Genomic DNA, 24880 nt, shown 5'->3' on the forward strand with positions numbered 1-24880 from the left:
TGCCATGCTTAAGACATTGGCATGGGGCTTAGCAGATTGGTTTTGACACCTGGAGCCCTAGCTGGGCAGCTGGGAAAGTCACTTAATCTCTGTGTGACAATGCAAAAGGGAGCTGGTGCTGTTTACAGCAGCTCTGTCTGATCAGAAATCTTTGTGGCAGTTTCCCTGGTGCCTAGAGATGCCTCTTACCTGTGCATTCCAGGAGGGAATATGAATTTATTCTTATTTACAGTGGCTGCAATTAACAGTGTTGCTTCTGTGCCTGCAAGAATGGTGTGACTGTAGTCACAGTACCTGCATTATGAGACTCTGGACAAATCAGGTTGGATATTAGGGCAAACTGGTTTTTCAGAAGAGTGACAGGCATTGAAATAGGCTTCCCAGGGAAGTGGTGGAGTCACTGTTCCTAGAGATATTCAAGAAGGAAGATGTGGCACTGAGGGACATGGTTTAGTGGGCCTGGTGGAGGTGTTTTGGGGTTCAGCTTTATGGTCTTACTGGTCTTTTCCAACCTTAATGATTCTATGGTTCTATGACTGCCTCATAGTCATGCTGTATTATGTCATCACTTGCCTCTTCGGAGTTGTTTCTTCTTGAGATGCACCACGGCATCTCAAAACCTCCTCCAAGTGGAGGATCCAACTTTCTGAGCATGGGGCTAATGGAGAGATGGAAATGGCCTCAAGCTGTGTCAGGGGAGGTTTAGTTTGGATGTTAGGGAAAATTTCTTCACCGGGAGGGCTGTGAAGCATTGGAAAAAGTTCAGGTAAGTAGCTGAATCACTATTCCTGGAGGTATTTAAAAGTCACACAAGTCTTCCTCTCTCTCTCTTTCTTTCTTTCTTTCTTTCTTTCTTTCTTTCTTTCTTTCTTTCTTTCTTTCTTTCTTTCTTTCTTTCTTTCTTTCTTTCTTTCTTTCTTTCTTTCTTTCTTTCTTTCTTTCTTTCTTTCTCTCTCTCTCTCTCTCTCTCTCTCTTTCTTTCTTTCTTTCTTTCTTTCTTTCTTTCTTTCTTTCTTTCTTTCTTTCTTTCTTTCTCTCTCTCTCTTTCTTTCTTTCTGTCTTTCTGTCTTTCTTTTCTCTCTCTCTCTCTCCCTCCTTCTCTCCTTCTCCCCTTCTCTCCTTCTCCCCTTCTCTCTTTCTCTCTTTCTCTCTTTCTTTTCTTAACCGCTTCTGTTTTCACCCTCTCTTCCTCCCTCAAGCTCCTTGCCGCCCTCCTTTCTGCTGTTTCCTGTTGGTAACCAGCCCTGTCTGGATGAGGTCAGGGAGATGACAAGAAGGACAGGGAACCATGCCAATTTGTCCTGGTCATCCCTGCCTCCCTATCTGTTATCCCCAGTCCAGATCCGCTTGCCCTCCTTAAACAAGATCTCAACTGACCGTAAGGCTTCTGTCACTCTGGCTGCCAAAATCAAACCCCTTCCCTCATCAAATCCCTAATCAGCCGTAACGGCACCGTAAGCCGTGCTAAATTGACTCCTTTTCGCTCCTTCTGCTGACCGCTGCCCTTCAACATGCTGGCCCCGTCTCTCACTCCGAGGGCAACATCACGTCTAATTATATTTCCAAATCCTCTCAAGGCGCCCAGACAAGCACAGGTATTGAGGAGGGTGGGGGGGATTAGCGGAGAACCCAGTTGCGTATTGCAGTGGGAAGCATCTAAGGAAGGAGAAAATGTGGGAGTGTTAGTCTCTGCAAGGTGTGTGCATGGGGAAGGATGCTCATAGGGACAGCTTCTGCTTGTAGGAAGTGTGCACATTGTGAGGGTCCTGGGGGAGGTGGAGGCATGGGGAGGGCTTGTGGTTACAAGCAGCAAAGCATCTACATTCACCTTCTCCCAGGGGAAACTGGTTCGCTGCTGACAGCCCAAGGGGGAGAAGAAAGGGAGGACATGGGAAATCGAGAAATATCCCTGTGTCTACAACCCAGCACTGAAAAAGTACTTGAAAATGGTGTTTTGTTTTGCTTTTGCTAATTTCCCTAGAAATTCCATGTCCTTTGTTATCCCCTAGACACCTGCCTTCTCTGCAGAACAAGTACAGTGAAGTGGGTCAGATTTTTTCTTGTTGGGTCAGATCAGCGAAGGAAAGCCAGATCATCTGGGACCATGGGAAGACATGGGAGGGTGGGCAGCCTTGAGAGGGGTCACCATTCCACATCTGGGATGATATTTGAGTTTACACTGATGTCTTCAGCTGTGTTAGCAGCTCAGGGATTAAAGCACCTTTAGAGAAGTTCTGTGTAGATGATAGCAGTAGGAGGGAATAACATTCATTCTAGCTAAGCCAGTGGAGGGTTGGGGTGAAGAGAATATGATCTATTCCACTTTTCCTACTCCTATATATATATAGCTTGTGCTGCCACATAGTCAATTTGGGTTGAATTTCACTTCATTGCTCAGGTTGTCTTCTATTGTAGTTTCTTCTGATGGAGATTGGGTGATGGGAGACTCTTCTTTTTTTTGGTATTGAGAAGCTGCATAAGTGCCATTTGGCAGGCCTGGGTGCATAGAGCATCTTGTTGGGAATGGCACAACAGGTAGTGAACCTTCGACCTTGAAAGATGGTCCTTATGTATAGCAATATCCCCCTTCATAGGATTCAGGGACATCTGCATACACATGAACACTGGCACACAGCATTAAATTTGGTCCTATATCTTCAGTGGTAGCTTTGTGCAAAACAGCAACTTGCGTGAAGATGTTGAAGGAAGGGAGGTGCCTTCTTTTCTCCCCTTTTCTTTTCTTTTCTGACCTCTCCTACTCTGATGCATGGCTTCCTTCTGAAGAAGAGTCAGGCTCACACATTTATGAGCTATTCCATTAGTCACTGTAGATTTGCAAAAATAATAATATTAAGAAGAAGAAAAAAAAAAGAACCGCTTCCTTTCATTCTATGGAACAAAAATAGTGAGTTCCAATCCATAAAATTTTATGAACAACAATAAAAAGAAAATGTTGTCCCCCTCTACTGAGTTGTTTAAGAGGCTGCTATGGGATTTGCTCGCCTTGTCATCTGTGCCCTCCACAGAGGGGACATAAATTAAATGAAACAAGTGAACAGCTCAGGCTCACACCCATGTGGATGTATAATCATGCAGGAGGGAAAGGAAGAAGTAGAATAATCCATGTTGTGTTAAACAACTCCGGTTTGTGAGCACATTTATTTGACAGTGACTGAAGGATCGTTGTTAAAGCTCAACACCACACTTAGATTGTTTGGGTTTCTTCCTGTCCTTATCCTCGTGACCACTTGATTGTAATACTGATTCTGTGGACACAAGTCTTTGCTCACCCCGAGTTCAGCCCAATCCAGCTTACTGGTTGCAAATTGTACCCAGAGATTGGTGCTCAATGGCTCAGTGTCTAAATGGAGATCAGTGATGAGTGGTGTTCCTTAGGGGTCAGTACTGGGACTAGTACTCTTTAATGTCCTCAATGATGACACTGAAGGCTGTTCAGGAACTATTTCCTCCTAATCTGTTTGAGGCCCTAAGTTCTACTTTGCATGAGCACTGTCATTTCAACACCCTGGAAAAGCTTGAGGAGAAAACCCAATAATTTAATCTCCACTCCTGCTGCCCATGTTTTATATTGGGCACCAGATAGGTTTGATAAAGAAATGAGAAAAACGTGGGCAGAACAATTCTGATGGGTTGATGGTAGAAACATCCTACTCTCATACCTCTCATACGAAGCTCATACATTGGAACCCATTGCTAATCCCAAATACTTCAAGAATAAACAATAGCACCTAGGAGTCCTGAGCCAACCAATCTTGCTTCCAGTGACCATTTTCTTTCTTTTCTTCTTTTTTTTTTTTTTTTTCCTTCAACCCCAAATTATTGTCTCCCTGGGGACTAATTACTAAACAGCACAGCAGGGACAAGATCCAGAGTTCTGCCTGCACCTCATCATAGAAGGAATTATAGAATCATAGTATGGCTTGGATTAGAAGGGACCTTAAAGATCATCTTATACCAACCCCAGTGCTGTGGGCTGGTTTCTTACCAACAGGTCAGGCTACCCAGGGCCCCATACAGCCTGGCCTTGAAAATCTCAAAGGATGGAGCACTGCTTAGCTCAGACAGCCCTCATGCCTGCAGTAGCTCCATTCCCTCTGCTAAAGTCTTTTCCAACTAATGTGAGCAGTTGGCAGATTTCATGTGTCTAATGGGCTGCGGACGGCACGGGTAGTTAACCGTTCGCAAACTGCCTGGTGATACCAATTGTATTATTATAGCCAGCAGGAGATTAAGCCTCCAATTAAAAAGAGACAGGGCAGTGACCAACCGTGAGCAGCCTTGGTTCCCAAAGAGCCAATTTAGGGACTGATTGAAACAGTAATGGTGTGGGAGCGAGCCAGGAGCTGAGGGGGACTCTGGGAGGTTAAGGCATGTTGCTGTATTCTGGGGGTCCCCATAATGCTTAACACTGGACAAAGAGCAGGAAGAAAAATTGCTGTAGATGTCTGGCTGTGCTATATCTCTGTAGAGCCATAGGATGCCCCCAGCCTGCCCAGGTCACTCTTGCATTGGCAATCCAGACCTAGACTCAGCACTTCAGGTGTTCTGATGCTTGTTGTTTTTGTAAGGGCCCCTCAGAAAGATGAAATATTTTTCCATAGAAATACATGGAAGACTGAGCAATATGGGTGTGGACTCATCTCAGAAAAGATGCCTAATGCAGATTTAGAACCCTTAAGTCCTAACTCTTGGTGCTTGATCTTGTATCCTTCAGCCCCTTTGCTCTGAAACTTGGGGTATGTGTTGTTTTCAGAGTCTTCTGAAGAGGTTGTTGGTTCCCCTTGGTTCTCCTCAACCATAGCTGGGAGCAGCTGAGAGCAGAGTTAGGCTATTGTATTCACCATGGACCAGACTCAGACTCAGACAGTGCTTCGCAGTCTAGAGGGAACTGGAAAAACTGGGATTTCTGGATTCTTTCTTGGCTTTGGACATGAAGCAGATATGGACTTTTCTTATCTCTACATCTCTTATAAATGCCAACCATCATGCTCTGTCTCCCTTCACCATCACTCTTTGTCTATAACCCTCACTTGCACCCTTACCAGGTGCCAGTCTTCTCCCCATCTGCTCAGTTACATTTTTCCCTCTAACCCTTATTTCCAGTTTTCCTCCCAGTGCTTCTGAGCACTTTTACAGCCTACTTTTCCAGTAGTGTTTGTTTTCTCTTTTGAGAGCAGAATATCATCCTGGGAAAATGATCCTGATCGATAACTATTGACTGATAAACCAACAATGCATTTCACTGCAAGCCTGTCGATTGGCAGGATTGATTTATCTGCCCCTCTTTCTCCAAAGGGCCGACTCCTCTGACAGGTCCCTGATTTACAGTTGGGGATGGCCAGGACAGCCAGGATGCTCTCCATCAGTCATAGATTCAGCTGCTGACATGAAGCCAGGGGAGGTGATGGGCTTAGAGGTGCAGTTCCCTCACCCACTCCCCCGTCAAAGTCTTCAGTTAGGTTTCTGGCAACCCTAGGTTAGTTTTCTTCCTCTTCTGGATAGTAACAAGGGCTGGAGCTTTCAAATAAGTTGAATTTCCAGTAAGCTATTCACTCATCTTCATTGTGACCTCAGGTTTTAATCACCTACTTTGGGTTTCTGCTCAGTTTAGGGGCTCTCCCTGTGATTCCCACTTTCCAGACTATCATGTTCTTCTTACTTCTTTGCTTTGGAGAGGTAAGCCTTGAACATTTGTGCTCAGTCCCAAAGGTGATGGCTTGGTATTAAAAAGGAAATATTTTATCCCTTCTGCTATCTCTGAGGATAGGGTGTATTGGATTCAACGTGTGGTTATCTGAATAGAGCATGTCTATTTCCAGTTCATTGTATGACAAACATACAAACGCCACCACTATCTGTATTGTATGATTCACATACTTTGCTTTCCTCTCCAGTTAGACAACATCAGTACATTTTTGTGAAACCAGATGGCTCAAAAGAAAATAAACCCAGTCTTACTGTCTTTGTACAAAATAGGAATGTGGAGAAGTACATTCTTTTCCTTCATTGCTTTAGGGAAGAGATATTCAGGCTCACATCCCCATTTGCACAGCAAATGTGCTGGTTGGACTGCTTGAGAAGAGGATGCAATCCACTCTTGGGAATTGCTCTGGGATTTATGTCCAAGCAGAAGGCATGCTTATGTCTCTGCTCCAAAGCTCTATGACTAGTTGGTCATGGTGATGGCTGAGGAGCTGGGGAAATTCCTACTCAGCATCATCATTATCAAGAATTGTCTTCTGAGCCTTGCTTCCTCTCTTTGTTCCCTCAGAAGCATCTTGTTGAATTGTTGCTGCCTAGAAATACTTATATTGCCTGTTTACTCTAAGCAGGGGGTCATCCAATCTTTTCTTCTGGTCTTCTACAAGAGCAGAAGGTAAAAGAACTCTTGATATAGGTACTTATAGAGTAACTTGACCATGAAGTGAGCTTGCAAACCTTTGAACATACATTACAGATCCATGATTCTGTGCCTGTCTGAGCATGCTAAATAACCCCATGAAGCATTCTTTACATATTTGATTTTGGCCATTGTGTCCTCCATAAGGTCTGCTGAGATTTTGAGTCACGTGGGCTGTAAGCAGATCTCAGAAAAGAAGGCAAAGCCAGAAAAGGAAGATGTTTCCCTATGAACTCCCTCTTGTATCCTTCTAGTATTGAGGATTAACTCTGATTTTCCCAAATCAGGGAGGTTTTTGTAAAACTACTTCCAAGTCCCTGCTCAGGGCAAACAAGATTGTAAGTAAGTAAATTGTGTAAGTCTGTAAATTCTGAGCTTAATGGACCATGAAGATCAAACATGCCCAAATTGTGAAGTTCCATCAAAGCATGAGGAGGACTCTATCATAGCTCAGGAAAATACAGGTAAAATGAGGGAAACGGTAAATTGTACATTTAAGGAGGGTAGACAGGGCAACAAAAACAAATGGTAGAAGAGATGGAACAGTGGAAACTGATAATTAGTTTCGCAAAGGCTGCAACTAAACACAGTTATGTGTGGATTTTTTGGGTAGGATTTGTCTTTTGCCTTTCATGATTTAAGTCTGAATTTATAGACTTGACATAGTTAAAGCCAAGCTGGAGGATTTTCCTTCTCAATACTCAAGCAAACAAGCAGCTCCTCTTATATTCCCATCAAAGCCCTGTGTCTTATGGAATTGTGAAATACAAGAGGAAGAGGAGAGATCATCCTTCCAGCCTTTGACAGAGACTTTTCACGAGTCAAACAAGCAACTGGTTCCACTGGCAGACATTACTGGTCTTCCTTCCCATTCTCTAAGCTTCAATAGCAGTTTCAACTTGCAAATATCACAGAGTCTCACTGGGCAAGAAAGCTAAGGAGACTATAAAGATCTATAAAACAAGATAGGAATGAAGCTGTAGACTCATATATCTGGAAGATTGTATGCAAGTTATTTATTGGGATTCCTGAAACCGTAGCCTTTTCTTGATGAAGTATCAGCTGGATAAATGTCAGAGGAAAACTGGAGATGACCCAAACATTGCAAGAAGACTTCACTTGCAAAGAAAACCTTCTCTTTAGCATGACTGCCATGAGGAACTAGTTAAGAAACAGAAAATATCTCCTCCTGATGTGTTATGTCGAAGAGCATGCTATAGAGTGACCTTGTAGGTCCTTCCTGCTCGTTACTTCAGACTTCATGTTTTAATGAGGGAAGAGTGGCTCACTGATCACCACTGAACTTATCCAGAGTAGCTCTGTGTTGTGTGCAGTCCAGAAAGCAGGAAAATGAAAACTTATTACACATATGGAGAAAACCTATTACCTTTTGTGTTTGTCACTTTATCTTACTGGAAAGGGCAACTCTCATGCCCAAGTCTTTTCTCATTGCCATACCTTTTGAAAGTTACCTTGATAGGCAAGAATGGACTCAGCATTTCAACAAGCACTCAATGCCTGCTGACTACAGATGTTCTCTAAGACTGGTGGTGTTTCTAGGGCCAACATGGTGATTTTAATCCCAAAGAGAACTGATGGTATTGTAAGGACAGAAGATGCTGCCCTTCACCATTTATGTCCCGTCTGGAAATGGAAAAGAACCCAGTTTGAAATGAATTTCCTGCTCTCATAGTCACAGAACCATACTTGTGACTCAAGTCTGCTCGAATGTGGTATTGTTTCCTCCCTCCCCTCTCTCTCTACAAAAAGGGAGAAAAGGAAAAAGAAGGGGGGAGGAGATGAGAGCCTGTCAAGTTGTTTGATCTAACATCCACACGCCATGTTCACTTTGGCAGATGGCAGAAGGGATGATTGCTTAGCGCTGCATGTTTGACATCTCACAGAAATAGCAAAGCTGATGTGGTAGGCCTGTAGCCACTGGCAGCTGCTGTGGTACCTATGCTGGGAGAGGGAGGTGCAGGCTTTATTTCACACCTACTGATGAAAAAACAAATGCTTTCGGGGAGCAACTTGTGGTACATCTGCTTTCCACCACCACCCCCTCTTCCTCTCCCCCGTTGGCTCGCGGTGATGGTTGGCGGGTTGTGTGCTGTTGCTTGCCTTGTCGCCAGCTTGTGTGACAGGTGAGGTAACACGGAGTCTGCAGAGTTGCAAAGGAGGTTGCTCCGGGGCTTTCCTGCACTGGGGAGGTGAGTTCGCTCCAACAGAGAGGTGTGGGGGAGCTAGATGGGAAAGCAGAAAAACATCTGTTCACTTCTCCAGTTTGCAAAGAGAAGATCAAGAAGGTGAATGGGAAGGAGGCTGTGGGATAGGGATGCGTTTCTGGACAGCAATCCAGGCCAGCTAGCCCTATCTGGGCTTCCAAGAGTCAATGTTGACCCAAGCAGAAGGTGAACACTTTGTCTTCTTTAAATATGTGGATCGAAGAGTGATCCAAAGACTTCCTTAGCTTAAGAAGTTTGGATATCCAAGTGCTGCTTGGATGTATAACTGCAAGAGCTGAGAATTTAGATGACCACCTGGATATGTGTTCTGCACTTCCTTAGGGTTGTGATTGCTTGTGCAAACTTTCCTGCCTGAGTCTCTGTTAGTGAGGCATCTCCTACTTTCCTGGCTGCATTTAATTTGCTCTTATGGAAAGTGAATTGCCATGTGTGCTGGAAAGCACAGATGCAAGAAAGCTGGAAATCTGTAAAGAAAGTGAAAGTGACTCAGACAGAGTCATTAGTTCACGGACCACTCTCCCCACTGTGCAAAACTAGAAGGATCTCCACCATGCCACCTGTTGCTGCAGGAAAAAAACTCAAGGAAAGAGTCAGAGTTAGAGTCAGAGGCTATCAGTGTGCTATAATCACAATTTTCTTTGTAATGTAATTTACACCAGAGAAGTTTAAAAATGTTGGGGTGTGAGGATCGTAACAGATACCATCATGGTCTCTCCTGATAACCACATCCAGGAGATTTCAGATTATTGAAAAGCCACAGACACAATAGTCAAGAAATGACAACTGTTTTTGGTTTGAGGAGAAGATCAAGAGCTTTATCCAGAACCTGTAGTGACAGCTCCTCACCCCCAGCCCAAACCACCCCCAACTCCAACCCAAACCCACTGTCAACCTGGAAACCCTTAACTTGAGTGCCTCAACCAGAGAGGAAGTAGACAACAATCTGAAAAGTATTCCTCTAATTCATCATAACTGTTGCCTAAATCATTACATTTTCTCAACTGAAGCAATGCTTAGAAGCGCAGCAAGGAGTGACTGGAATCATGCATAAGAGAAAGACAATATGATGTCAGATTAAAGAGTGCTAATGCATTGGTTGTCCATGATCTTCAGCTTGATGGAGAATCAGAAAGGCTTTCATTTGCTGGTTTTGATATACTGCTCTGGGACTATGCATTTGTCAAGGGCTTTATTCAACTGTCTAAAGATGATTCCTACTGAGCTTTGAGATATCCTTTAATATGCAAGACATCTGCACAGAATTAGAAAGTATCAAGAAAAAACCCATGCCCTCAGCTCTTTTGGACTGGCAATTGAACGTCAACCAGGATACCTTGAGGTATCAGCAAAGATACCGTGTCAAAGACAGGATTGAGTTCCTGGGCATGGACATTCAGCATATCCAATAGAAACAGTGAAATTATCTTCTCTTTTTGAATGTAATGTGGCTATTGACTCAGCAGTTGGGAGGACAGGATTTGTCAGAGCTTCAGCAGATTTGAACTGATCTACTGTGGTTGAAATCTCTGCCATGTGAGAACTGGGCCTGAAAATTTGTGAAGCTCAGTGTGGTTTCTAAGTGGTCCCTGTTACGACCCCCTTGAGCTATCTCCTGTGATGGCAGTCTCCAAGAAATCATTCCTTCTCAAGCAGTCAGCTTGGGAGCTCATTTTGAGACAGCAACAAAGCATGTAGACAGGAGAGGATTGCATGGCTGATATTCTACAAACTCTCAATAACTCAGCATGTGAGGAATGAGAATAAGAAAGGGATTTGTGGAGTGTTTTCACTTTACTCTTTGTGTTGCATGAGGCAAATTCCCTGTAAGGTGACTGGTTCCCTCTATGATCCTAAATATTGCAGAATTCGTATTCTACAGAATACTTTGCATTTCTGAGAGTTTGATGAAAATCACTGTGGCAAAAGGGACCCCTGAAGTGGTAACTCTTGCATCATGGAGAGGGCAAGAAGGGGAAAGGACAGTGCTGGAGGGTGATGGTGCATTTTCCATCTTGTACTATGAGTTCTCTGTCTCTCCAAATACTGGCCTGGCTGCCACTAATGATTGCTCTGGTGTTTGGTGCCACTGCTGGCCACTGGCTGTTTGGAGGCCACCCTGCAAAGGGGCTGAGGTTACTCAGCAGCGCGTGACTCCCAGAGCAGCTGTCAGTGTGATTTTGTTTGGCAGCCTCTTCTTCTCACAGCCGGAAAAACTGAAACCTAACCCCTCAATGCACACTTTGTTTTGGAATAAGCTGCTAGAATTGGTGGTTCCTGGGTCCAGCGTGGGATATAAGCTGCTGTCCATCAGGATGATGGGGATGGTTGACAGCTTGCCTCTCTCACTTGCACAGGTTGGCAAGGGCTGGAATGAATGAGACAGGAGGTAATGAATGGCCTGAGGTTGTGCCATGGGAGGTTTGGGATGGATATTAGGAGAAATTTATCCTCAGAAAGAGTTGTAATGCATTGGAAAAGGCTGCCTGGGGTCATGATGGAGTCACTGTCCCTAGAGAAATACATGAAAAAGGGAGTTGTGACACTGATAGAAATGGTGTAGTGGGCATCGTAGGGTTGGGCTGGTGTGATCTTACTGGTCTTTTCCAAACTTAATGCTTCTGTGATTCTATGATTCCATGGTGTTAGAAAAGTGTTTTGTTACCTGTATGGAGAAAGATGGTTCTGTGACTGAGATGCTGGGTATAGTCTCAATAGATCCTGCTCTGATGCAGACTAATACAGAACATTTAATCTCCTTGTCTTCATACAGTTGTCCTACATTTTCCTTTCCTAGATTACAGGCTTTTTAGGGAAAGAAGAGAGTTTGAGCAGAACAAGCACAGTGGTGTTTGGCCATCTGCAGTCTGCGGTCAGTTAGATACTAAACATTGGTACTGTATCCTACTAGATGGTCTTAATTTTGCACCAAGTTGTAAATAATATTCTTCTGTAACTCTACAAGATCTAATCCATGGCATTGGAACAGGTTGCCCAGAGATGTGGTTGATGCCCCATCTCTGGAAACATTCAAGGTACGACTGGACCAGGCTCTGAGCAAACAGATCTAGCTGTGGAGTGTCCCTGTTTATTGGAGGGTAGTTTGATCAGACTGTATTTAAGGATCCCTTCCAACTCAAATGGCTGTATGATCTTCTTTTGTCATTCTATGGTTTTCTTTTGTCTTTGTGATTGCACTGCATCTTACAACTCCATTTCCATCTGCATTTATGTTGCAGCATAGAAAAGCTTTGCAGAGTCTACAACAATCTGCTTCTCTTCCACGTTAAGAGCCTCCTACAGAGTGTTCCCTGTCTCAGATGCCTCTGTGTCCAAGAAGGCAGGTAACATGCTCTTTGAGTTTGCTGCATGCAAAATTAGCATGAGTCAATAGCTTCAAATCTGTACTGGAAAGTGACTGGCAGTGAGTTAATTGGATATGTGCATAACAGATTAATGCACAGGAGAGCTCTGAAATCAGCCACCACAGTACTCTGCATGGATCAGCTTCTCCGTAACTATCATGCATGACAATCATTGCTAAGTGCCAGCGGCATAGGATGAGCCCACCCTCCCAAGTGCCTCACAAGAACCCACTCAAAGCCAGCAAGCCTAAAATCCCCATATAACAGCAATGTCTCCTGCTTTTGCAGTCTGTAGCTGGTGCTTCTGAGCTCCCCTGGTATTAATGCAAATTCCTCCTACTCTTTAACTGAAGCATCAATGTGTCAATGCCAATGACTATTTGAGCATGAGTCAATGTGAAAATGAAGTATTGACTGGCTATAACCAGTTCCCAAACACTCTGGAGGCTTTCTCCAAATGGAGACTTTTGGTGGGATGGAGATGTCAAACATTTGATTGCTTACCCTTCTATTTCTTCTTTTGTCCACTAATGCTCGGAGCAAGTCCTATGAGAGCAACCATAGAATAATAATAATAATAATAATAATAATAATAATAATAATAATAAAAATAAACAAAAAACAGAACATCCAGGACTTCACATTAATCTCCTCACATATCAGACCTCAGTTTTTCAGATATTTCATCTAAATGGTTTTAATTTACCCCTCAGTCCTGTAATTTGTTTCAACTTTTAGCTTTCCACTGATGGCCAGAATTACAGCTTTACAGTTGAGATGCATTCTACCTGGGCCTCATCAAGCATTCACTCAGGTGGTGTCACAGCACTCCAAAAGAATTTGTTGCACAAAAAGGAATACTGGTCCCTGGAGAATTCTTTACTTCTCTGCCTGAGGTAGTAAATTTTGCAGCTCAGTAAGCAATAAGGATTCCCCACATACCTTCCTTGGATTCTGCATGGCAAGAGCTTGATTTTTCCTGCATCGTTCTCCTTTTTCCTGTGCACTAATCATTTCTGATGTGCTGAGGTTTGGGGTGAAAGTTAGGGACATATGGATGACAGCAATATGTGCTTTCTCCGTGCTTCTCCCCATAGACTTTGTTTCTTGTTCATGCTTAGTTAAAGTCTCACACCATGTGTGTTTGGACAGCTGGTCTCTGCATGGCTCAGCCGTTCATCCCAATGGCCCAAGGAATTCCTGAGAAATTGCAGGAATTGCTAATTCTTTTTTTTTTTTTCTTTTTCTTTTCTTTCTTTTTTTTTTTTTCTGAATGCCAGTTTCAAATAACTTTGGTTTCCAATGTAATATTCCCACTGAAGAGATCTGTGCAGCCTTCAGCACAGTTGAGACATGCTGTATATGAGAAAGCTTACTTCTGCCATTTCTGGGTTTAATCCATCCACTTCTAAAGAGTTAATTTAATCTGATTTGATCTTTAATCTAAAGATCAGACATTATTGTGAATGCTGTATGACTGCTTTGTGCCTGAAGGGTGATGGTTGGGATCTTACCTTTTCCATATTCTTTGAAGAGAATGCCACCTTCAACCAAAACTCAGACCTCTCTGAAGACAGCTCTGTAGTAGAGAGGGCACTGCAGCTTGACCATATGTCTTGGGTGGGACATCGATAATCTGCTGCATAGCTCAACTCCATTATCAAGTCACATTAATACTCCTTCCCAAATATCAGCCACTGGACAAAGGAGTCAGATCCCTTCTCATTTTGCAGGCACACATCTGTCTTGTTTTATGTGTTGGCATCCTTACATTGGAATTACACTGCCAGTCAGCTCTGTAGCATCTGGACTTGCCCATCTGAGGACAAGTGCAAAGTTGCTGAGCAGGTGGGATAATCCAATAGAGTAGGATTCTTTCTATGTATTGTTTTTCACCATATGGTTATTGAAGCATTGGAACACGTTGCCCAGTGATGTGATCTCCCCATCCCTGAAGACATTCAAGGTCAGGTTGGATGGAGCTCTAAGCAAAGTGTTATAGGTGTCCCTGTTCATTGCTGGAGAGTTGGGTTAGATGGCCTTTAAAGGTCCCTTCCAACTCAAATGATTCTATGATTCTATGATCCTGTATTTGACTTGAATTTTCTATTGGACAGATGAACTAGGAGGTCCATACCCCTCTGCAGCTAGTAGAGATTGTTAATCAATGTAGAGAGAAGAGTTTAGGGAACCTTTACATTTATCAAAGACAGGAATCTATTTGAGGATGAGCTGTACTCCGGACTATGTTGTCTAACCTTCAGCTGACTAAAGGTTAAGAGATTTAAAGTTGATTTGTACTGGTATAGTCTTAAAGCATGGATGGTCAGATCTGGCAATATGAATCTCATCCCAACATTCAACACATAGGTTCCTCAACCTGAGAAGTACCCATTGTCAATAGGCAGTGCTTGACCACAGGGTCATAGAACCATTACAGTTGGAAAACAACACTAAGATCATCGAGTCCAGCCATCAATTCATCACCACTACACCCACTAAACCACGTTTCTTTGTGCCATAAGACATATCCACTTAACAAGAAATAATCATTTCATAAAGATGCTTATGAATCTGCACTAGCTACATGGAGAGTATAGACAGACCTCCCCTGTGCTCCTTCATTTCAGCCAGTGTTAAACCAACACTAAGCCAGAGACTGTTGCAAATCTCTTGAGACACTGACATTCTCTTACTTGATGCTATCATAAAACCATGGATGTTTCTCCTTACCATGTCCTCAGTATGTCCCTTAGTATTGGATAGTGTCTTCCTTCATGAAGAGTTGTTGGAATGCAAGTTGAGTTTTGCTCTTGCTCTTTTCTCCTTAACTCCCCTTAGTCCTACTCTGATCACTCATGGATTTCACCAGTGAATGAATCCCTTTGGCCTGCTACTTCAGATCCCATATTCCCTGAATGGGTGATGTAGATATCACACTGATAGCAGTTGCAGCTTGTCATCCCTTCAGCTCGCTGTCTCCTTTCTATTTACAGCTGCCAAGGGATGCACTGCTGGCTCTGCCCTGAGTTCTGCGTCATCCTGGAGTTACCGATGTGGTGCAGGGAGAAGGGTTGGCTGCTGAGAACACTATACCTTGCCAAAATGGATGGGGATGAGAAACAAGCCAGCTCGATAGTGCCCCCAGTCTTCAAGCAACCAGAACTGCTTCTGAACATGGTGCAGCAGGAGTGTTTTCTCCTAGCACTATTCACACTGCTTACCAACCTATGAAGACCTTTTGCTGCAAGCTCACACAGGCTTCCTGACATCTGGATCTTCTATTACTAGCCCTCTTCTGGGGGAATAAATTTTTCCTAATATCCAATCTGAACCTCCCCTGTTGCAACTTGAGGCCATTCCCTCTCATCCTATTCTCTTGTCCTTTCACTGTGAACTGCTGAGAAGAGTCATAGACATCATAGAGTCAAAGATGAGTCTGGTGTTGTCTTCTTTATGAACATCTCTTGGGTACTGAAGTGAGCAACTGAATGCTCTATTCACATCCCAATTCCCCTCTGATTTCACTCACTTTGCCCTTGTCTTTCATGGGTTCCAGTTCTCAATCCATCCTATAGAATCATGGAATCATTTGAGTAGGAAAAGACCTTTAAAAGTTACCTAGTCCAACTCTTCTGCAACAAACTGAGACACCTACAGCTACATCAGGTTGCTCAGAGCCCAGCATGACTTTGAATGTCTCTACATCTCTGGACAATCTGCTCATTAAGCTTAACGGTATATATATATATATATTTCCTTATATCTTACTTTCTTATATCTTGATGGATTCCACGGATCTTGCTATATTTTGTCAGCTTGCCTCTAGTACCAGGATCCCAGAATTAAAAGTAGTGTTTGAGTTGTCCTCCTAAGTGCCACATCCAGGGGAATAATCACTTCTCTGGCACTGATGGCTGAGCACTTACAAATGTAGCCCAAGAAGCAATCGGCTTTCTTTGCTGAAAGGGTTGCTGCTGATGGAGGCAGCACATCCGAGACAAATCCTTATTGTGCCCTACAAAGGACATCCACAGCCTCGGGCATGACCTGATTGTGGCTCATTAACATCTTGATTGAGGGGCCATAGAGATGGAGATGCAATGAAGGCTGAATGCGCTCTTGCCTCTTATTGCAGGGGAGATCTTCGGGGATGTTTGGAGTCACGGGAGCAGGGGATGTAAGAAAGTACTTGTCATACCCATCAGGTCATTTAAGGGCTGGTGAGAATCTGCTGTTGTTGTGCTGTTAACACTACTAAAAAGCTCAGCTCCTGGGTGATGGTCATCCTTTCTATTGACATCATAGTCAAGAGGAGAGGAGAAGGGGATTTTTAAATCACTTTTACTAATTCGAGGGAAGCCTAAGTTCAGGGCTCATCAAATTTCAACACATTTTGAGTTGCCGATGGTCAAGTGAAGGGAAAGCCGAGAAGTAACATACAAGTTAATACAACCTATTCTTCTATTTTGTTTTGTTTTGCTTATTTACTTATATATTTTGAGCAGGGGAATAAAAAAACGTCCATGCCCTGGCAAATAAATAACCTCCTCACCTGAACTAGACCAAGAAGACACAAGGTTAGAGAGAAAATGGATGGTTGTTTCAGGCATTGTAAACTGTGTATTTTCCTATGCAGCTGTTTTAACCCATTTGTGATAGTCTCTCTCAGCATGTACGTGGCACAGGCCATTGCCACAAATTATGATATACAGGTCCAAATGTACAACTGTAAAAGAGCAAAGGACGAGGATGCAGTTCCTGCTGCCTGTTCATGAGGGACATGCACAAAACCATCTGCAGTGTCAGAGTCTGCAGGAAAAGTACGGTCACTTGCTGATGCCTGCAGAGAGCAGGACAGGTGGGGAGGCTTTGCAGGTGGCTGGGATGAGGGCAGCTTTCCCTTTGAGGCTTTAAAGCAGGACATGGATTAATCCTGTCTGGGATCTTGGGCAACCTTAGACTGCACTTTGCTTGTATAAAACCTTTTTGTTGGACCCTTTTTCTCTCTTTTCCCCTCTGTGACTATTCCACTCTAAGTGTTCACTCAGATGCCCTTTTCACTGAGGCTTGATAGCTTGTAAATTGAGAGTTAGAAGAGCTTATACACAGGAAAATTCCACAGGCTGTGACCTCTCCACCTTACAAAGCATCTCCTTTCCCCTGGAGACAGAGGAAGCGTCCCTAGGGGATCACTGATCACTGATGGGAACAGGGAATCAGATATGCAGGTGTGATAGGAAGGCTTTGCAGGGGCCCCCTCTGCCACGGACAAGGTTATCAACCACTATATCAGGCATTAGGTGATGCCCAAGGCCCCATTCAACATGGCCTTGAGCACCTCCATGTATGGGGCACCCACAACTTCTTTGGGTAACCTTTAAGTTAATTGCTCTTTCTGAACTCATGGCTACAAGCAAAGCTGGACTAGCTCCACAATGTGTGCTTTACACATCTGCATCATCTTGACCCCTCTCCTTTTCCACCATCCTCATGGTTGTCCCCATCTGTCTGGTCCAACCTGTCTGTCTCCATTAGCCTGTCTCCATCTTTCTGTCCATTCACCTAAAGTGTCTGGAGCCCCTTTGGCTCATCCCTGTCCTCCCACTTCACCTGGCACCACAACAAGCTTCTGAAGCCATGCACAAGTGCTCCAGCTCCAGTGGCCTTTTCTTATTAATCTTTCACTCTTCTTGGAGCTGTTGCCAATTAAGAGCAAGCCATTTGATCATGTCATAGTCCCGATGCCAGCAGGCAGACCTGATTGAGCACAGAAAGGGAGAGAGAGAAGAAGAGAGAGAAGGGAATAACAACAATAATAATAATAATAATAATATAGAGGAGGAGAGAAGAATAAAAAGGCAGCCTCTTCTTCCATCTTTCCTCTCACAAGGTAAAGAATCAAAAAGTCATTTGATGCATAATTGATTGCTTTGGAGTGACTAGCAAATTGCTAAGGAGCCTTGATTCTCTGGGTAATAAGCATGTGGAAAACACAGGGACGTTTTGACCGCGGGGTTGTATAGAGGGGGGGGGGTCTGGGGAGGAGAGAAAAATAAATACAAAAAGCACGTAGCAGCAACTAAGTGCACCCGTGTGTGAGCTGAGAATATTTTAATGAGCATCAAGAACAAGGGATTCGCAGAAGTATGAGCTCAGGACAAAACAATAAATTAGCAAACAAAAAAAAAGTGAAACAAAACAGAAAGGGGATTTTTATACTTTTTTTTTCCCCCTCTCTGACAAGAAAAGCACAGAAGTGCTGAGCTGGCAGTGCTGGGACTGCAGGACTCTCTCCCCTCTTCTGCATCTCCAGAGCATGTGGATGGGCAGGGGAGAGATGCTGCTTTAAGAAAAGGGCAGGTATGGCACTGGGGGGATGTGATTTAGTGGACGTGGTGGCGATGGGTTGATGGTTGGACTAGGTGATGTTAGTAGCCTTTGCCAGCCTTAATGATTCTATGACTCAAAGCTCTGCATGGTGCATCCCATCACCCTGCTTGCTCCATCCTGGGCAGTCTCACCACCTATGGGCCATTGGCTTCCTAAATGAGCCAGCAAAAGATCTGCTTCATTGCAAAGGTCTCCGTGGCTGTTTAGCAGAGAGCCTGGTGGAAGGTGTTAGGGCACTCAGATGTGTGATACACCCCTGTTCATTGCAGAGGAGCTGGGCTGGATGACCTTTAAGGGACCCTCTCAACTAAAATTGGTCTGTGATTCTACACTGTAAAGTGCCATGAAACCCTCAGCTGTGGACCAACTTCTCTGAGATCAAAATGTAGGAGATGCTGACACCAGCACCATGGTCCAGCATTAATTAATACACCTGTAGAGGGCCATCTGGACATAATTGCCACACACAACCCTCTATACAGGTATTTTGAGGAGTTTGCTGCCCTCTCCATCACCAGCCAATCCCTGCTGTCTATTTCCCATTAATATTGTGGTACTCTTTGCTTGGGTCCAGTCTCCCTGTTTGTAGTGACTTTCATAGAATCATTAAGGCTGGAATAGACTACTAAAATCATCTAGCCAACCCATCCCCACCATGTTAAGTCACTCAGTGCCACATGCTTTCTTTTCATGAACACCTCCAGAGGCAGTGACTCCACCATTACCTTGGGCAGCCTGTTCCAATACCTTATTACTCTTTCTGAGAAGAAATTTTCCCAGATATCCAACAAATACATCAAGACCTTGAATCGTCACTTGGTTTGCAAACTCCAGCCCCACCATGAGCTCAGCCCTGGGCAGCAGATAATCAGCAGCTCTGTTTTTTCCCCTATAAGTGACTCAAGCAAAGCCTGCATGCACCAAGGTGTTTCCCAGCAAGCATGGAGAGAATTGGTAGCCCTGAAGGAACTGGTGGGCTGAATCCATCTCCAAGGCATAAATAATTGTCTTTTCCTGCTTCCTTGTAGTCTCTCATGTTGGCAGGCAACTGCTGAATGTCATTAACCCAGCTCAGGCTGGCTTTCTGCCTCCATGCATAGAGCTTTATGTGTGCTGGTGGAGTGGGGAGTGGGATGCCCCATGGATCTATGTTGTGCCCCAATGGTGTGTCTTTGGGGATATCCATGACCTGAAGCCACATACTATGCACTTACAGTGATGGGAGTTTCTTGGGCTGCTCATTAGAGGATTTGATGGTGGCAATGGTGGTTATGCTTATAGGTGCTAGTTTTTTCTCATGAGATCCATTTAATGATGTGGAGCTCATCCTTTGAGTCAGGCAGAACCTGAGTGTTCCCAATGGAGAATGTTTGTGGAAAAGACTGGAAGAGCTTAATGGGGTGGTGGGATAGAAGAAATAGCTCCTGGAAGTCTGCTCTTAAAGGAAGCAGCATTCCCTCTGCAGCATTTTTAGCTAATAGCTGTTAGCTATTATCATTATTATCATTACCTATCATCCTGTATTAATAGGAAAATTCATAAAGGCATCAGAAATTTGCCTTTCTGAATTTCTTAAGCCCTGCCCACTTGCTCTTGGGATCCATGGTAGCTACTGTATTGCAAAGGATAATGTTTCCTGTGCACATCTAAGGATACAACACACTATCCACAAAATAACACCGTGTGGGCCCTGGAAACAAAACCAGTACGACCAGATGATCATCATCTGCCAGAGCAATGATGCCTGATGAGCCCCCAGCAGGCAAATACTTCCTAACAGCTCTCTGTTCTGATCTTTGAAGCAGAACTGTTAAATACCTTAATCACAAAACAATTCAGGACCAGGAATTATGGATTTATGATGAGTATCAATTGATTTTATTCAGTATTATACTTTATCCCATACCTCCTCTGAGGTTAATTCTATAGTGTTCCAGGGGCTCTACCTGCACCTCTTTACTCTCTCTGTCCCAAGGATCTGATATCTCCTCTGGTCTACATTATAGCTACCTTCTCCAGCTGATCGACATAAATACACTACACTTAACAAAATTTTTTTACCAATTTGACAATTTCTCTTTCAGATCTGGAGAAGCATTTATGGGCTGAAAATCCACCTGCTACCTATGCTAAAGGTCTAATAAAGGTATTATCCATTTCAGCATACTTTGCTGGTTTCTGTCTCTAGTTCTTAAATGTTGCTGCAGTGCACTCTGTAGTCAAATGAACTGTGGTCCTTGGTGTTCTGTGGACTTTCTTGGTTCAAAAAATACATTTCTCACCACTCTCTTATTATTACTATTCTTTTGCTATATCTCTATTCCCTCCCACCTGTGCTCCTGCATCTGTCTTTGCACTCTATGAAAAATCAGAGCACCTTGATCATTGCATTTGATTCAGCTTCCAGCATCTTGCCCCTGGGATTCTGCTGCAGCTGATAAAAGCCCCAGAGACCCAAAAATGGGACTCAGCTGTCCTGGGGTGTGATCTGGGACGTGGCTTGGATCACATAGCTGGATAGTTTCAATGTGAAGAAATCTCTGTTTATATATCTTGTTGTTGCTTTGCAGGTTTCTTTCTCCGTTTTTTCTCATAGGCTTTGCTTGTGGTAGACCCATTTTTTTTTGTCATGTAGCTTCTGAGCCTTCCAACACCTTCAACCTATGTTTTCCTGCATGGAAAGGTGGCTGAGGGTGCCAGCAGAAGGCTGGATTTCTGTGTTTGTGTGGTTGTGCAGATGCATTTGTGTGCAGGTCTGGCTGTGTTGTATGGTCAGGGTGATAAATATTTCATTAGGTATAGGCTAGTTTGAATGTGCTTGCAGATGTACCTGCCATTTATGTGCATGCATTTGCATATGTTGACATCTGTTGCATGCATTTGCTCTTCTTTGGCCCCATATGTTTGCCAACATGGTTGTGTTGTTGATGGGCACCTATATGCCCCTCCAGTAATCAGTGGAGATCTTTCCAGACCCACTTCTTACATGATCCCTTTTTGAGGCTTTAATGGGCTTTGGGCTCAATTGCTCATCCAGCAATGAGGAATGGTAATGAGGAAAGGTAATGAAAAAAGCCTTGTGCCACCCAAGGGACAAAGTTCCAAGGCCACTTTCAAGGGTGGTGACAGAAATTCTTGTACCTTCTGTAACCACAAGACCACATCTGAAATGGTGGAACAGAACCCTATATCTGGGTGATGCTTTATGGGATGGGTTATGGTGATTCCACAGTAAACTACGGACTAGTCTAGGTCGGAAAAAAAAACTTTCAAAATCATCAAGTCCAACCATCAACCTGCCTCGTCAAGCTCCATCATTAAATAATATCCTTTAGCACCATGTCCACACATCTCTTAATTACCTCCAGGGACAGGGACTCCACCATTTCCCTGAGCAACACATTCCAATGCTTGACCACTCTTGTCCTGAAAAAAATTCTTCCTTGTGTACAATATAAATGTTCCTTGGCACAACTTGAAACCATTTTCTTGGTCATAGACTCATAGAATCGTGGAATCATAGGATTGTAGGATCATAAAATAATAGAATTATGGAATCATATAATTACAGAATCATAGAATAGTAGGACTGTAGGATTATTGAATCATTGAATAACAGAAACATAGTATCATGTTGAAAAAGACCTCTAGGGTCATCGTGTCCAACCTATATTCAGCCTTGCTGGGATAAGCTGGTCTAGCCAACACCATGCCCAGCACAGTGGTGGGTGCACATCACCATCTCCACTCCTGGAAAGTGTTGCCCAGGGCATCACCCTGTCCTGATGAATGCACCCCTCCTCCCTGCATACCTTCCCCACTGCTGGATGCTGTGCTGCTGGCAAGAGCTCGTTAATATTCCGACAGCTCCGATCTCACTCTCTAAATGAAGGCCTCTCTTAAAGAGGGGTTTATAATTGGGCCCCGGCTCCACCGCGTGTAGCCTCATCAAGTCATTGCACAGCGGCACCTCGGCAGCGTGCCTCTGAGAAGAAGAAAATCAGGAAAAGAAAAGGAGGGAGGGAAGGAAAGGGAAAGGAAGGGAGGAAGGAAGGGACTCTGAGCCCCCCTTTGAAAGGGAAGCAAAGAGAAGAGACCTGTCAATAGGATCAAGCTTATGGTGGCCGTGAAAAGCCTGGCAGCTCCGAGCTCACTGATGCTGGGGAGGGGGAGCAGTGGGAAACCACGGGTCGATCCGCTGAGATGAAGGCGAAATGACAGCCCCTGAGGCTGGCAGGGTTTGAAAGGAGAACACACAGGAGCCAAAACCTGCAGAGAGACACTTGCAACTTTTCACTTATTCCCTTTGACAAGACAATGGAGTTTTCTTTCCTTTTTCCCCCATCCCTCCTCCTCCCCTTGTTTTTTAAAGTGGGTCCCATAGGGAGAGGCAGAGAGTTCTCAAAGGATGAAACAACGGGCGTGATACAGAGGGGAAGAGAGAAGAGGGGGAGAAGGGAGAGGAATGGAGCTCATTTCCACACAGGACTCTGCTTTCCCAGGAGGAGGAAGGAATGAACCAAGAGGGGCATTTCTCTTCAATTGGAGTAGGGTGAATAACGCTGCCCAGAAGCACTGCTCCTATAGCTTGGGGCATGGCAAAGGACATAAACCAAGAGGGAAGTGTCAGGGGGTTGAAGCGAGAGCATTCACTCTGGGGCAATGGAAAGTTTCCCATACTTCAGTGCAGTGGTGTGGGAGAAGAGCTGGTTCAGGATGGGGAAAGGAGAGCAGACTGGAGGGACTATATCCTTTTGAGCCTATCCTGTGCCCCTTGGTACTGCTGCTGTAAGTTTACCTACAACCTGAGAAACCCCATGTCCCCCTCTTCATCTTGCTCACACAAGAGATTCATCCTGGGAAATGCTTTAGTAGGAGTAAATAAACATCACATGAAACTAGATGACCTTAAGAGTCCATTCCAACTCAAATGATTATATGATTTCTAATATTTTCCAATACAAAAGAGCCATATGGGAATGTTCTTTTCCATGAGTTTAGCCCTTAACTTCATGTCTGTTCAAGGAGAGAGATGATGTTTACAGGAGATGGAGCAAGGAAGGATGGGGCAGCCCTGTTGTCCCGTTTTCCAGCTTGTCCACATTGCCTCATGTTCTCCTACTGTGTACATCTGTGATGAGTCTGCCTCTATTGTCCCACTGAACAGCTATGGATAGCAATATGGTCTCCCATTGCCTGGTCTTCTGGTGAATGAGCCCAGCTCTTGGCCCCTCATCTTATGTTCTTTGCTTTGGTTCTAGCTACCTTGGTGGCTTTTGCTGGACTCATTTGCTCTCCTTCTCACAGCTGTGCCACAGTGGCCCTAATAAGAGGTCATTACAGTGACCATGTCCCCATCACGAACCTCAGTATCATGTTATATGGGCAGTATCAGTGTTCCCTTCCTGATTTCCAGCCTCCATGCCAGCTGGTGGATGACTGTAAAAAGATATTTCTATGATGGAGTTTGGAGTGGTGAAGCCCTAAGATCCTTGGGAGGAGACTTGCATGTCTTGAAGAGTAAGATTTTGTTTCCTGGTGTGAAGCTGCTTTATGGGGTGATCCCATGGGTGACATGGTGGGATGGTGAACATCTCTGAGTAGCACAAGAACATCAGTTGGCTAACACTATCCCATCACTCCTTCGCTGATGCATCTCCCGGTTGAAACATGGCACCTCTTGCTTGTCCTGTTGTGAGGCAAGGGTAGACCCTCTCAAAAGAGACCCAACTGCTAACTGAAGTCCATTACATGTGCCTGTTCTCTGTGTCCTTCATAGACCCCTTGCTTCTAGCATCTGAATGCCACCTTCCAAAATGCCCAAGTGTCCTGGCCTCTGTATACAGAAGCTGTTGGAAAGCTGGACTGAAACACGGTTCCTTTCTGCATGTGTGGTGGGTCAATAACAGGGAAAGTTTTTCTGAGCACTTTAGAGATTAGCTATAGCCCACATTTCATTTTCTGGACTACTAATGGCACAAAGAGTGAGCCTGGAATGAGTAGCTTAGGTAACTCTAGAAAGAGCAGGACATGAAGTGTCCCTGTTGCCTTTGCAATGCTCTGTGACTTGGCCTACATTTTGTTTCTAGTCACCCAGAGCAAAAAGGCTAATACATGATAACTGCAGATAGGAGGTGTAAACTGTTCTTTCTGCATTCTTGTTGTTCCTGTTGTGCTCCATGGCTATTCATAAATATGTTCAGCTTGCACCATGCCATCAGCTTGGTCTGACCAGCACCAAACATCACCTCTTCTCCATTTCTGGGTTAATCTTGAAAACTCAAATCCTGGTCCATATAAGTACCTGTCTTTCTTCTGAATCATAGAATCAAAGATCACAGAATATCTTATGTTAGAATGAACCTATGAGGATCATCAAGTCCAGCTCCTAGCTCCATGCTCTTCTCTTGGCTACTCCTTTTCACTAACCTCTGCTTGTGATTTTGCCATTGTAACCA

The 24880-nt window shown here is 44.1% G+C and overlaps 1 long non-coding RNA gene across 1 annotated transcript; it reads left to right on the plus strand.

The window, feature by feature from the left end:
- Positions 1 to 506: 506 nt before the first annotated feature.
- On the plus strand, positions 507 to 15357 carry LOC116652894 (uncharacterized). Its single transcript, XR_004306089.2, has 2 exons — positions 507 to 766; positions 15026 to 15357. It is a non-coding gene; the product is annotated as an uncharacterized LOC116652894 (long non-coding RNA).
- The last annotated feature ends 9523 nt before the right edge of the window (positions 15358 to 24880 follow it).

Source organism: Coturnix japonica, chromosome 2, assembly GCF_054131305.1.
Source record: "Coturnix japonica strain WE chromosome 2, WE-NBRP24, whole genome shotgun sequence".
Taxonomy (NCBI): Eukaryota; Metazoa; Chordata; class Aves; order Galliformes; family Phasianidae; genus Coturnix; species Coturnix japonica.